This window comes from Leucopleurus acutus (assembly GCF_964270905.1).
Source record: "Leucopleurus acutus genome assembly, chromosome: 15".
NCBI lineage: Eukaryota > Metazoa > Chordata > Mammalia > Artiodactyla > Delphinidae > Leucopleurus > Leucopleurus acutus.
In genome coordinates this window covers 34,743,163-34,756,166 of record NC_139157.1, presented here as the reverse complement: position 1 = coordinate 34,756,166, position 13,004 = coordinate 34,743,163, and the positions used below count along the sequence as shown (strand labels likewise).

The 13,004-nt window shown below is 39.4% G+C and overlaps 1 protein-coding gene across 3 annotated transcripts in view; it reads right to left on the bottom strand.

The window, feature by feature from the left end:
• Positions 1 to 10,321, bottom strand: part of ECHDC1 (ethylmalonyl-CoA decarboxylase 1) — a 44,198-nt gene extending 33,877 nt beyond the window's left edge. The window contains exon 1 of one of the 3 annotated variants that reach the window (XM_082856112.1): positions 10,250 to 10,321. The gene's annotated coding sequence lies outside the window, so the exon portion shown is untranslated. Of the gene's footprint in view, positions 1 to 7,630; positions 7,671 to 10,062 lie in introns of those variants that run through there. The other 2 variants (XM_082856111.1, XM_082856113.1) reach the window with 2 other exon arrangements.
• Positions 10,322 to 13,004: the final 2,683 nt, after the last annotated feature.

Below are 13,004 nucleotides of genomic sequence, written 5' to 3'. Positions count from 1 at the left end.
TTTAGAGGGGATGGTCTCTACCTTTGCTAGTAATCTCTCCCAACCTTCTAAACTGCCAATTTCAAGACTAGTTTTCTAAGTACTCTGTTTTTTGCATAGAAGATATTTAATAAAGAACACAGATATTGCCATTGGTGGCCACATAGGTGTCTGAAGGTTCTGGCAGGTCTGACAACTGAGCAAGTGTCCTTATTAAAGGTAATGATATTTCTTAAAAATTGATGTACAGCCAGAAACCAGATAAGAACGAATTAGAGATGAAGCTCCTGCCTCCAGTAAATTCAAAAACTCTTACGGGTAGGGACCACATCTTATTCATGGCTTTAGCATACAGAGCTTTACATTTAATATTTGCGGTACTAAATGATACCTAACGTGGTTATTACCATACAGGGATTACTGTACCTAACCATCATTCCCCAAACTAAATAAAAGATCTCTATTTGCCATATAGAAAAAGTTTATTCCATTGTTGGAATTCTAGGAAATGCAAGTCCAGGATATGTAGCTACAAGTGCTCAAGGGTATTACAGTCAGCCAGAGGAGATCTCCTTTTCACTGGCCCCTGGTCAGTTTGATCCAGGACCACGACTCCACCGTCAGTCCTAGCTTAGGAGCCCCTGCTCCTTTTCACAAAACAGACAAGAGCTTTGGGTCTGATATTTTTTTTCTTTTCATGTTTACAAATTGGGTTTGCATACAACACAATCTCTATTGGATCATTAATGAAAATACTAACACTTTTTAAGAAATGATGGTAAGTAATAGATAACAAAACATCGCTCTACCTATTTATAATGTCTGTAGTTGGTAATACATATTTTACAAGGGTCTGGTTAGTAGTATTCTTCATACTTTAACTATATAACCAGATTTCCCTCACAAGGGTTAGGACTAGCCTGTTACATTCTCTAACTTCCTAGGAATGAAAGGCAATTTACCCAGTGAGTACTGAGGTTAAGACCATGTCACAACTAAGACCCGGTGCAACCAAAATAAATAAAAATTAATTAATTTTAAAGAAGACCTAGTAACTGTTCGTGGCAAATTTAAATGGGGAACCCATGACTTGACCTATTTTGCCCTACCTTCCCCACTCCTCCTTCAAAGGAAGATGCTATCGGTTTTGAGCCAACGACATTCAAAGTACCACAGCTTTCTGTAGAAGGCAACAGAGTGAAACTGTTTCCGTTGGCACTGCCGCCACTTTGGATTTCTTTGTTCTCATCTCCCTCCTTTCCTCCTTTTCCTCTCTACTGGGTTCTCTCTCTCCTCTCCTCTCTTTCTTTTTCAGCTTGTGTGGTACATGGAAGCAGGGGCTGCCTTTATCTTTGGAAGGCATCTGAAGAAGGTTAAAGGCAGTAGGCTCAGGGTTCCTTAGGCCTGCTTCTAGTCTAAGAAAAATAAGCTCTCAAGGTCACCTGCCAGATCAGTTCACAAAACTGAGAGGTCTACATAGAGGGTCAGAGCAAAACACAATATGACCAAGCTTGCTTTCGCCTAGAATATGCTCTATGCATGTTTTGCCCCTGGGGATGAGTCATATATAGAAGAGACCACTCAATGGAAAATTCAGTTGGGGCAGAGGTCTCTTCCACATTGACCATGACTTCAGTATAAAAGAATTGTGCCAAAGAAACTTGATGAGAACTTAAATGGCTATTTAAAAAAATAAATAAATTTCCCTGTTTTCCATAGTATTCTGTTTAGGGAAAGAATAAGGAGTTAAACTAGAAAATAAGAAGGGGTAAGGTTTATAAAATCATTAGCATTTTTAAGTATTATGAAGGGATAATAGATTCAATAAACGTTATCTTCTTTCATTGTAAGGAGTCTGTCTGTTCTGTCTTCACACACTTCCCTACCTCCAATAACCAAAACAAGGGCAATTAGTATAGACATCATCAGATCTGTATCTCCTCATACTTAAATCATTACAAATTTAAATATTCATGTTACTAACATTTTTGCCTCATTGGATAACTCTGATATGCTGATTTTTCCATGGAAACCTTATAATAAAAACCTCATTATCCTTTTTTCTCTATTGATTCCATATTTTTTTTCTTTTCCCCCCTCACTCTTGTCCCCCTTGCACTAACTCTCCTTTGTTTTCTCTCCTCCCCTCATAACCCCTTGTCTGTGCCACACACTAGTACCAGAGAAACTCAAGGGCACTGCTTAAGCCCATTAGATTTGCTGATCTCAAGTTTAGGGATCCAGTTCTTGACATTTGAAATAGCCTATTATGGATACTTTCATCCCAATTCTAAACTCAGAGATTAAATTAGACAATAGTTCAGTACTTAGAAGATGACAAGGTGTAAACCACTATTAAACTACCATATTATCTGAAAGTATAAGTGAACAAACAAGGGCTGAGATTCTGGTCTTTTATAAGCATGTAGTTAAGCAATCGGCATTTTGGATTTGTCCCAGGATCAGAGGCAACGAAAAGGTTCGGAGGCATTTTTGATTTTATAAATTTTCTTCAGGACAAAAAGTATGTTTAAAACTCATCCTGCAGGATGCTTTGCTGTCCTACCACAAGCAGATTCAGCCCAGCTGAACAAGCTCACAACCATACCATGGGAAAAGGAAAAGAGAAGAGAGCCCTGTGTACATCTGAGATCAAAGGTTTCACTTTCTCCACTTTTGTTTTAAAGTTCTTCAAAGGTGATCAAATAGCTCCCTTCCCTGCACAGGATCTAAGCTAGCTGTTCTCTTAGAAGGCATAACCCGTTTTACCTTGTGTTGAAACTGCTAAATCTAGACAATAAACACAAATGCATACTTAATAAGAAAACAATTAGCTTAACGCAGGGAGTAAACAAAAAATCAAAACTATTCTACTTTAGACTGTCAGTATATGACCCGTTTCTCGTATTTTAGTTTGGTTTTAGGCTGTCATTTATTATCCTACCTTTCAAGGTTAATTACGTGCCACACATACCCTGCTTCCTCTCAGCCAACATGAACTTCTTGCAGTTTTTCAAATCCTGCAGGTGTTCTCTTCATTCCAAGCCTCTGAATATGTGCTTCCCCCACCCATCACACTCTTTTCTTCCTCAGACTCCAAGTCATCTCCTTTAATACTCTAAACTATACCAAATACTTTTACTCTCTGTTCTCACAATATTTATATCCTTTATTAACCCTCACTCACGCTTTCCTGTAATTACTTCTTTAACCAAATCTTCCCACTAGATTTAGCTGTAAGAAGGCACTTGCAGTGCCTAGTACAGTACTTGACAAATACTATTCACCAGTAATAATTTGGCACACAATGCTTGAGAATCCATAATGCCATACAAGGCTTAAGAAGCTGTCCACAAACCAACTCTACCTACCCTGTTTATTATTCCCACCATTCACCCTGTTTCGGTTCCATTCTTCCTTGCAAGCTGGTCTCTCTTCTTGGAATGCTGATCACTGCCTGTGCCCCAACTAACTGAGATCTGCTCATCTTTCAGATCAGACCAATAAAATATCAAGAAAAGATCCTCTGTTTTATTGCCATGCTCCTCGCTCCCCCAGCAGATTTTGCAGTTATATGTGTGTGTAGCATTAAAAGGATTAATGAGGCTCAAAAGAATTCTAGAATGAAAGAACATTTACCAAAAATGAGTTAGTCATTTTTGCTGTTGTCGAAAAGTTGGCTGCCTGAAACGAAGGATGCAAATTTTACTTAAGCAAGATAATTTAATACAGGTAGTGAGAAGGACAATTACAGAGTTCCCACGGAACATTACCTACTGTTGAAATCAATTTCTAGGCCCAAAATAGAGCTGTTCCTGCCATGGGTCCCAAATCAGCAAACCAAAACTTAGACAACCTCCATTAGATAACTTTCTGTATAAAGGCTTTATCCTTCCTGTGAGCACTCACTCACTCAGCATTTAGCCCAACTCGTTTGGAATCAGGCTGTTCCTATTGGAACTGTGCTGGTATTTGACCTGCAGACTGTTTAGGAATTTTCTTTTGCTCTAGGAAAAAAACCTGAGAAATGGGATCCCAGTAATCTACATGTTGGAGTTCACCCCCTGCCCTTTCAGGGACTCCGGACAGTACTACATTTAAAAATTGCAGTCCTACCTCATGCACGTTTCAAATGAAGAAAGAAAGACGTGTCCTCTGAGGTCTCTCTCTCCCCTCCTCCAATTTTCTTTGTCTCAGGCCCTGCCTCCAGTGCCAGCTTCCTCCTTCCCTTCTCCAAGACGGGTACTAACACGGTTCAGATAGTGGGAGTCTCTGCAACAGGCCTTTTTTTAGGCCTTTTGAGAGATACCCACTCTTCCCTCCTTAACTTCCTCTGCCCCCTATTCATTTACTAGGCCAAGACTTTTTAGAAAAGTATCATGCTGGGATTTCTTTCTCCCCAAAAAGGAAATAATAATTCTAGAATTTGACAGTAGATAAATAAGCCTTCAAAGCAATTAACTCATTCCTTGTAATACCCCTAGTTTACCTGTGAGAAAACCCGAGGCCAGGGATGGAGCTTTGTCCAGAACCTCTGAACAATAAATAACACCGTTATTCCTCAGTACCCTATTGTTCCTAATCCCTACAAGCTACTGACATCCATTCCTACTGAGATCTAATTTTTCGATAAACTCTTCTATTCTCTACTTTGTTATACTATGTAGATAATCTGTTTCTCTGCCCCCCTTCTCAAATTTCTTCACAGAAAAACAGCATCCACCTGTTAAAATGTTTGACCTTAAGGGGATGTAATGTCTCCAAAGAAAAACTGCAGTTTGCTCAAACCCAGGTTCAATATTTAGGACACCTGATCTCGAGGACAGTGGAATGCATTCTTTAATAGGTATGCAGAAATTTCTAAAAAGACAAGAGGACTCCGAAAAGACAGCTCTAAGAGAATCCTTACAGTATGCAATTAAACAGGTTAACTTAGTCCATCTGCCAGAGATACAATTTGGATCCAAATATTCTCTTTGAGTTTTGTACCAGGCTATAAGATCTCTGTGTCTGTCTGTATGTTATGTGTGTCCATATATGTGTTATAGATATGTGTTCTTTTTATACCTCCAGATGGTACTGCCAAAATTAATTTATAAAAACAGTTCTATTTAACTGGCCTAAAAAAATTAAGTACTTATATAAATTAAATTATCAGAAATATAAGAGAAACTCAAACAGATGCTTTTGTGGTTCATGTGATCTGGGAAAATATCGGGCATTAAAGCTAGTTTAAATTTGTTAGTCTAATTGAAACAGGCATGTCTTTAGAGTTATCAGCATTAAATATTATACTTTTATTCTACTTGGGTTTACTAGTCAAATAAGTTCATGTTATCTCTGTTGCAAGTTTGTTAGAAAAAAAATTTGCTTGAGTTGATGGCTGACTTTGTCTAATGTCTCATGAAGTTTTTGTGAGTAATTTAAACATAAATGCTGGGAATAGATAATTCAGATAGATGAAAATGGGGTAAGAGTGTTTAGGTGCAACAATTATGTTTTATGATATGTGTCCTTAAAAAAAAATAGCATACTCAAATCTTTATTGAATGTCTGGATCATTCTCCAAACATGATAAATTACTAAAACATTAATTACCGAACACAGATCTATTGCTTTTGGCTTTCTATTTTAGAGAAACCAAAGATAAATTTTTGTCTTTTAGTAACCATGTCTTGTGTCACACTGAAAGACTATTTAAAATGGCATATACCTTTGGAAACTAGAAAATACATTTATAAATTTGCTACTCTAAAATTGCTTACTTCTTAGTTTTCACTAGAAATCAAAGTTTCTAAGGGTTATATATTCTGATTAATAAATATGATTAAAGCTACTAGAAATGATAAGGAAAACATCACTGTATGCAAAGGAAGTAGTTCTGTCGTGAAGTAAAATAGTTGCCAGAATAAAAAGGTAAGGATAAGACAAAATCTGAATGTAAATAGAAAACTGTAGAAGGGTTTGTGAAACAAGAATCTTTTGAAAGAAATTTTATATGCAATAAAGTAGGATAAGATTAAATATACTTGCTATAAGGGTTTCAAAAGTAAGCTTTAATATCAATAGTGTACTTATGTAAAACTGGAACTTAATTTTCTTTCAGCTGCTAAAAGGACACAGTTTGCTTGGGCTATTGGTCTGCTCCTGATAAGAGATTGCGAAAGGTTTTTCCTTACTTTTTTGTGTTTTATCAAAATTATTTCCTGTGCTTTTCTAAAAAGCTGTCTTTTTTATAAAGAAGAGCTAAGGGTTTGGTTTGTTTTTTTTTGTTTTGCAGCTATGTAACCTTCTCTATTTGTCTTTTGAAATCTTTTTGTCATTTTGATTAAATAGATACTTGGTGTTTTGTAATCTTCAGTAATCTTATTTGGTCAAATGTCCAAAACCTTTTGATATTTTTGAAACACTTCCCCAAAATCAAACTCTAAATTAAGTCGTTTTGACCTGAAAATAACTTTGGGAATCTCCAGACGGCCCCTGGGACTTCTCAGAGGACTTGTTCTCTCTTCTTATAAAAAGGGAGATGTTAATCAGGTTTATCTGATATGTCAGATTATATGGGAAGCTTTGTCAAATAAATGATGATAAACTTTCTTAGGTTATGTTGTATACGTGAATGTTATTAAATGTTCTAGAGATTGTATGAAAATTCCTATGATTCTGATGTGTCCTGGCATAATGTTATCAGCCATGATTTTAAAGATGTAGTCATAGAAATAACCAAATTGACTTGTCAACTACATCATAATGAACCTTCATCAGATCTTTAATCATTACTATTTTTAAGTCTTTTGTCAGTTATAGACAGTTGTTGTTTTACTCTGGTGCTTTTGCAAATATCATGTCTAGTACCTTTCATCGCAGAAAAGATCCTGACAAATACTCTAGAAGGCAGGTGTTAGATAACTGTAAGATACTACACAGAACTAGATTTAAAGGACCTTTTTCTTCCTCTCCTTTAAGAAAATGTATCTTTGGGCTTCCCTGGTGGCGCAGTGGTTGAGAGTCCGCCTGCGGATGCAGGGGACACGGGTTCGTGCCCTGGTCCGGGAAGATCCCACGTGCCGCGGAGCGGCTGGGCCTGTGAGCCATGGCCGCTGAGCCTGCGCATACGGAGCCTGTACTCCTCAACGGGAGAGGCCACAGCAGTGAGAGGCCCGTGTACCGCATAAAAAAAAAAAAAAGAAAGAAAACGTATCTTTGTAACAAAGGTTAAAATATTTATTTTTTTTCTCCCGTCCTGATCCCTCCAGAATTCAAAAACTTAAGTATGTTTTTCATGACAATATGTGTACTTGCATAAATTCAATGAGAATCTGTTCTCCTCATAACAAGACACAACTGGAAATACTGGCTATATCACCAAGGCTTTGGCTGGATTATCATATTCAAGAAAGACGTACATAGACAGATATGACCAGACAGCTTTAAGGAACTTCTCAAAAATAATAAATAAATCAGCCTGGTACCTTGCTTACAAGATTCCAGCAAAACAATTTTGAAAAAGAGCTTATATGGTCAATCACCATTCTTGCTGCATTTATGTATATAATCAAACCAAGTTTAATACCAACAAATTAGTTTTACTATGATTATCTTTGATAAAAGTGAGGACAATCATAGAGAGAAAAATCATGTTTGCACTTACGTAGCTATCAATTATCTCCAAGGTTTTGTCATATACCTGCACACTGGACTGGATCCTAAATTCTTCTAGTCTCCAATAATGTCTGGCTACTCCTCTCCAGACTAATGTTTTCAATTTTCTTCCACTCTTCTGATTTGAAATCAGTAAGAACAAAGACTGCCTTGAATCCTCTTGGAAGGGACTATACCAGGTCCTCCTCACTACCTAGAAGGCAGCCAAACTTCAGCGACTCGAACCTTGAGTACACATCTCACAGCTAGAGAAGACCGCACCTGACATGTGGTCCTACACAAACACTGGAAACCTCCAAATCCAAATGACTAGGAAGAGAAGCAGCTGACAACGGAGGCATACAGCTTTCCAAAGATGACCTGACCAGGCCTGTATACCCTTTTTCTCACTGTTGCTTTTTTTTTACTCTCTCTCTCTTTCACAGAAAGACAATGCCCTTGTTTGTATCTCCCAAATCCTCTTCTTTTGATTATGGCCTTTCAGAAACTACCTCATCATGACCCCATAACAAATTAGTCTTTTCACCTGCATTTTGGTTTTTTTTTTAAGAGTTAGAAGGTTCAGAATTCACTGAAGTCTTTCTTTCATCTGGACTATTAACTGTTTCGGGATTCTTACCTAGATTCACGGTCTTTGAATTTGCAACCTTACAGGCTATCTTACTGGATAACACACTTGGTTCTAAACAGCTCTTTTGGGATAACAATACTGTTTTAATACGTCTTTGAAGTTCTGCTGTTTTTGCAAAGAGCTCATAAGCTATTGCTCCATACTTATTCCTGCCCTGTCTTCCCAACATGCTCAGTTAATTCTTTCAGTTTGTGCTGTTGCTGTATTCACTGTTCTATTTTCTCTTCAATACAAAACAGAAGCCTCCCATTGATCCATTTTACTAAGCCTTCATGGCCACCTTGAGTGGGAACTTCCAGGACGCATACATGACTCCATGTCTGCCTCTGTAGGAAGGGCCTTTTTTCCCTCAGGTCCGAGTAAGTGCCAAAGAAAACATGATTAGAGCAGCAGAAACTCAACTGCATGGAAGAATTGAGGAGAAAGAGCACTGGATGCAACAAGTCTCACCTGACCCTCCATGATTTGTTCAGCTGGCTACCCGCAGGCCTAACGTCCTAGTTTAGACCATCATAAAATTTGGAGTTATGTTACTTTTTTTTTTTTTTTTTTGGCAGTACGCAGGCCTCTCTCTCACTGCTGTGGCCTCTCCCGTTGCAGAGCACAGGCTCCGGACATGCAGGCTCAGCGGCCATGGCTCACGGGCCCAGCCGCTCCGCGGCATGTGGGATCTTCCCGGACCGGGGCACGAACCCGCGTCCCCTGCATCGGCAGGCGGACTCTCAACCACTGTGCCACCAGGGAAGCCCTGGAGTTATGTTACTTTTAATTCCGGTTTGTATAACTATTTTAAGTTCTGTAGTTTCTTTCCTGTAACACCTTTGTAAAACTGATGTGTCCAACAGGTAATGCTGGCTCAACATTTCAAAATGATCAGAATGGTCTGCAACGCTTATGACCTTAAGAAGACACAGACTTTAGATGGTAAATGCCTGAGATTTCTCCCTCCTACTCCTCGTTACTTGAACATGACCTCAGTCGTTTCCAATCTGTGCACTTTCCCTTTAAGGTGGGACACAACACCCAGGAAAAGTCCTGGCACCAAGGGACAAAGGCCACTGAAGATGGAAAACCTGACTCTTGATCAGCGATGCTTTCAGAGAAAAGCAGAAAATGTCAAATTGAATAGAGGAAACCTCATTTAAAATAGCTGGGAGTCCAGAAGGGGGAACCCTCACACACTACCACAAGAAGCATCAACTACTCCCGTTAATTACATACTCCAACAGCAAAGCATCATTCACAGACCTACTAGGAGGGAAGATTTCCTGTTCACCCAGAAAATTTGCCTAGGAGGAACCATCACCACCTGAACTCTCACTTTCTACCAGGGGACTTTCTTCAGAACAACCCCTCCCAATTTCCCCCTTTTTCTCTGTAACAGAATGGGCCTCTCCTTTGTTTGCTGAACTCATCTATGGCTTTTCCTCTAGTTCGCTTGTCTCGAATTGCAATTCCTCTGCTATTCCCAAATAAGCCCATTTTGCTGGTAAAATAAACGGCTGTTTTATTTTTACCTTAAAAGCTTCATGCCTTCCACCTTATTTTGCATGTCTCCAAAAGGAGACTGCCCACTTCATGTCAATGTGAACTTAAACTGTATCACCTAAATTATTTTCTTTAGTCGTTTTTTTTTTAACACTGCTGAGAAGAGGGCCTGGAAAGTATTCAGCATTTAAATTAGTGCACTGAAATCAGGTCTCCCTATTCTTTTGAAAACGTTTACGTCAGCTGTTTCTCCACTCTCCCAGGAAAGTTCGACTCGTCTTTTCCTATCACCCTCCGCTCACCTGGCAAAGGCCTCTGCGTCGCTGTGCGCTGCGTCCCCACGCCCAGCAGAGGGCAGCGGGCCTGCGGGGCGGCTTCACACGGACCGCGCCGCCGAACCCCCGCGGCTCGCCGTCTGGAATCCCTGTGGAGAAACACTAAAGTCCGTTACGCAGAGACAGCTAGAGTCCTCGCCTAGACGGTACTTACTTAAAGTGAAGCTCCTACGGCCACAAGGTCCCGCAGCTCCCAGAAGCGCCGACTTCCTCTTCCGCTCCGCCGCGCCTCCATTCCGCTCCGCCCAGATCCTCTTCCGTTTCCCCGCCCCCGACCTGCAGCGCCCGCTGCCCTCTGATCTTCCGCGGCCCGTTACCTATATTACGCGTCGGCTCTTTCTCCCGGCGATCCTGTGCCGCTCCAGGGCAGGCACCCCAGACCCAGAAGACCCCGTTGTTGGCCGGGTGCTCGTGTCGTGAGTGAGCCCTGAAAGCGGGCTCCTATCTGCCGAGCTTCGCGACGCAGGGCCGGGGCTGGTGCCCGGAAGCCCCGAAGTCCTGCGCTGTTTCAGGCTCCTGTGTAAACGTGGAAAGAGTGAAGGAGAAGGACCAATTTAGGAGAACTTCGAAACGGGAGGGGAGAGGAAGTTATCTAGGCTGTGCCTTCTTACACATGTCATCTGTGTTATTGAGTGGAGAGAAGGCATTTTTGTGTTTTTTGTTTTTGCCAGAAAGCATATGCACCGCGTGTAATAGCGTCATTGTAACGCTCAACAAGCTTAAAATTATTTGTCAATCCGAAGTGCTTTGGAAGGTAGCTGAAAAGGTGCTCAGGAGTTTGGAGGAAGGGGAACAAGTTTGGCAGCTAGTGAAGATTCATGGAAGGTAGCACAGAAGATGACAGTTATGCATTTAAGTACAGTGACTGATACGCTGGTAGACCAGTATTTCTTTTCTGTAATCGCACTTCACCCACAGACGTGCCTCTTCACCCACAGCTATGGGCATATAGTTAGAGTAGATGGGAATCTGCAATGACGTGTCAGTGGTGGTAGGCAGTGGGCCTAAATAACGAATTCTATTGATATTTACTTGAATTTCATGTTGAAATTCCCTCACACCCCCTGCACACACACACACACACACACACACACACACACACACACACACACGTGTACATTTGTAATTAGCCTTGATAAATTGGAATCTACTATGAGGCTAAGCCACAAAAAGTTTATTTATTTAAGTGTCCTGAGAGGACAGGAAGGTGGGAGCTGGGAGGGCTGAGACCAGGATATCTGATACTTGCTTCCCATATCCTGTAGAAAAAGTTTTCTATTAAAAGAGCTAGTCTTTCACATTTTTTTAATTTTCCAGTAGTGTTCTGGTTGCCCATCTGTATGAATAGCATTTCAGTGTATATTTACATACAACTTAGTGTAAAAATACCGTTTACTACAATAACCGTTGTGCCGAACTACAAAGTTAATGTGCTGTAATATTAGCATGTCAGTGCCTAGTCTAACTGCTGGCTCAATCTGCAAATATTGGATGGCCATTTCTTTAATCATTTGAGTTTTCATAAAATACATATCCAGTTATTCTTCCCCTCCTTCACTTGACTTGCTGTTAAACTGCGTTTCTTCCTTTTACTCCATCTCATGTTCTACAGTCAAGACTTTTCAGTATCTACTCTTCTGAGAGATTGGCTCAAAATAGCTTTCAGTCTTGAGGCACATAAAATTTTCTATGTCACAATTAGTTTTTTTCTGCATTTTTATAACAATTCCAAAAGACTTTTTGGACCTTAAAAAGTATTATGACCCAACTTTATATCTGGATAGGTCACCATTCATCCCTTTCTAAAGAGTTTGGATGTCCAAGAAAAACCCAATTGAGAGATAAAAGTAGATATTTTTATCAAATATGAAAAGCATCAAGTGACTATAACTTCTGTTTCTTTGCGATTTTCTTCTCTCCTCTGTCTCTTCCATGCCTTTCCCCTCTCCCTCTCTCTTTCCGACACTTCCTCACTTCCTAGATAGTAAGAGATATTCCCTCCCATCTATTTTTAAAAGAGTGTAATTCTCTGTTGGCATTAGAAAAAAATATGTTTTTTCTATTTAGGAATATAATGTTACTGTGCACATATGAAAATTTTAAAGAACAACAAAAACCTTCCCTAGTCCCATTCACAGAGATAACTGCTAATATTTGAATATATATTCTAAAAATATAAATTGATATAGTCTATCTATAGCAATATCTATATCTGATGGCCATATATATATATATATATATATATATATATATAAAGGAATGTTATTCAGCCATAAGAAAGAAGGGAAGTCCTGCCATTTGCTACAATATGAATGGATCTTGAGGGCATTACAGTAAGTGAAATAAGTCAGAGAAAGATAAATACTCTATGATATCACTTATTTGTGAAATCTAAAAAAGCCAAAGTCATAGAAAAAAAGCCAAAGTCATAGAAACTGAGACCAGAAAGGTGGTTACAAGGGGCTGGGGGATGGGGAAAATGGGGAGATATTGGTCAAAAGGTACAAAATTTAAATTACATAGGATGAATAAGTCCTGGAGATCTAATGTATAACATGATGACTATGGCTAGTAATACTGTGTTGTATACTTGAAATTTGCTAAGAGAGTAGATCTTAAGTGTTCTCACCACACACACACACACACACACACACACACACAAGGTAACTGTTAAGTGATGGATGTTAATTAGCTTGATTGTGGTAGTCATATCACAATGTATACATATATTAAAGCATCACATTGTATACATTAAGTATATACAATTTTATTTGTCAGTTATACTTCCATGAAGTTGGGGGGGGGAAGGAAATAGGTTAATGACACCTTCAACTGTTGCTGTTGAATTGTGTTTTTCTAAGTCTGTTTCTCCCTTCAATTTTGTAAATTCTTCCTGTATTTTCTGGCTC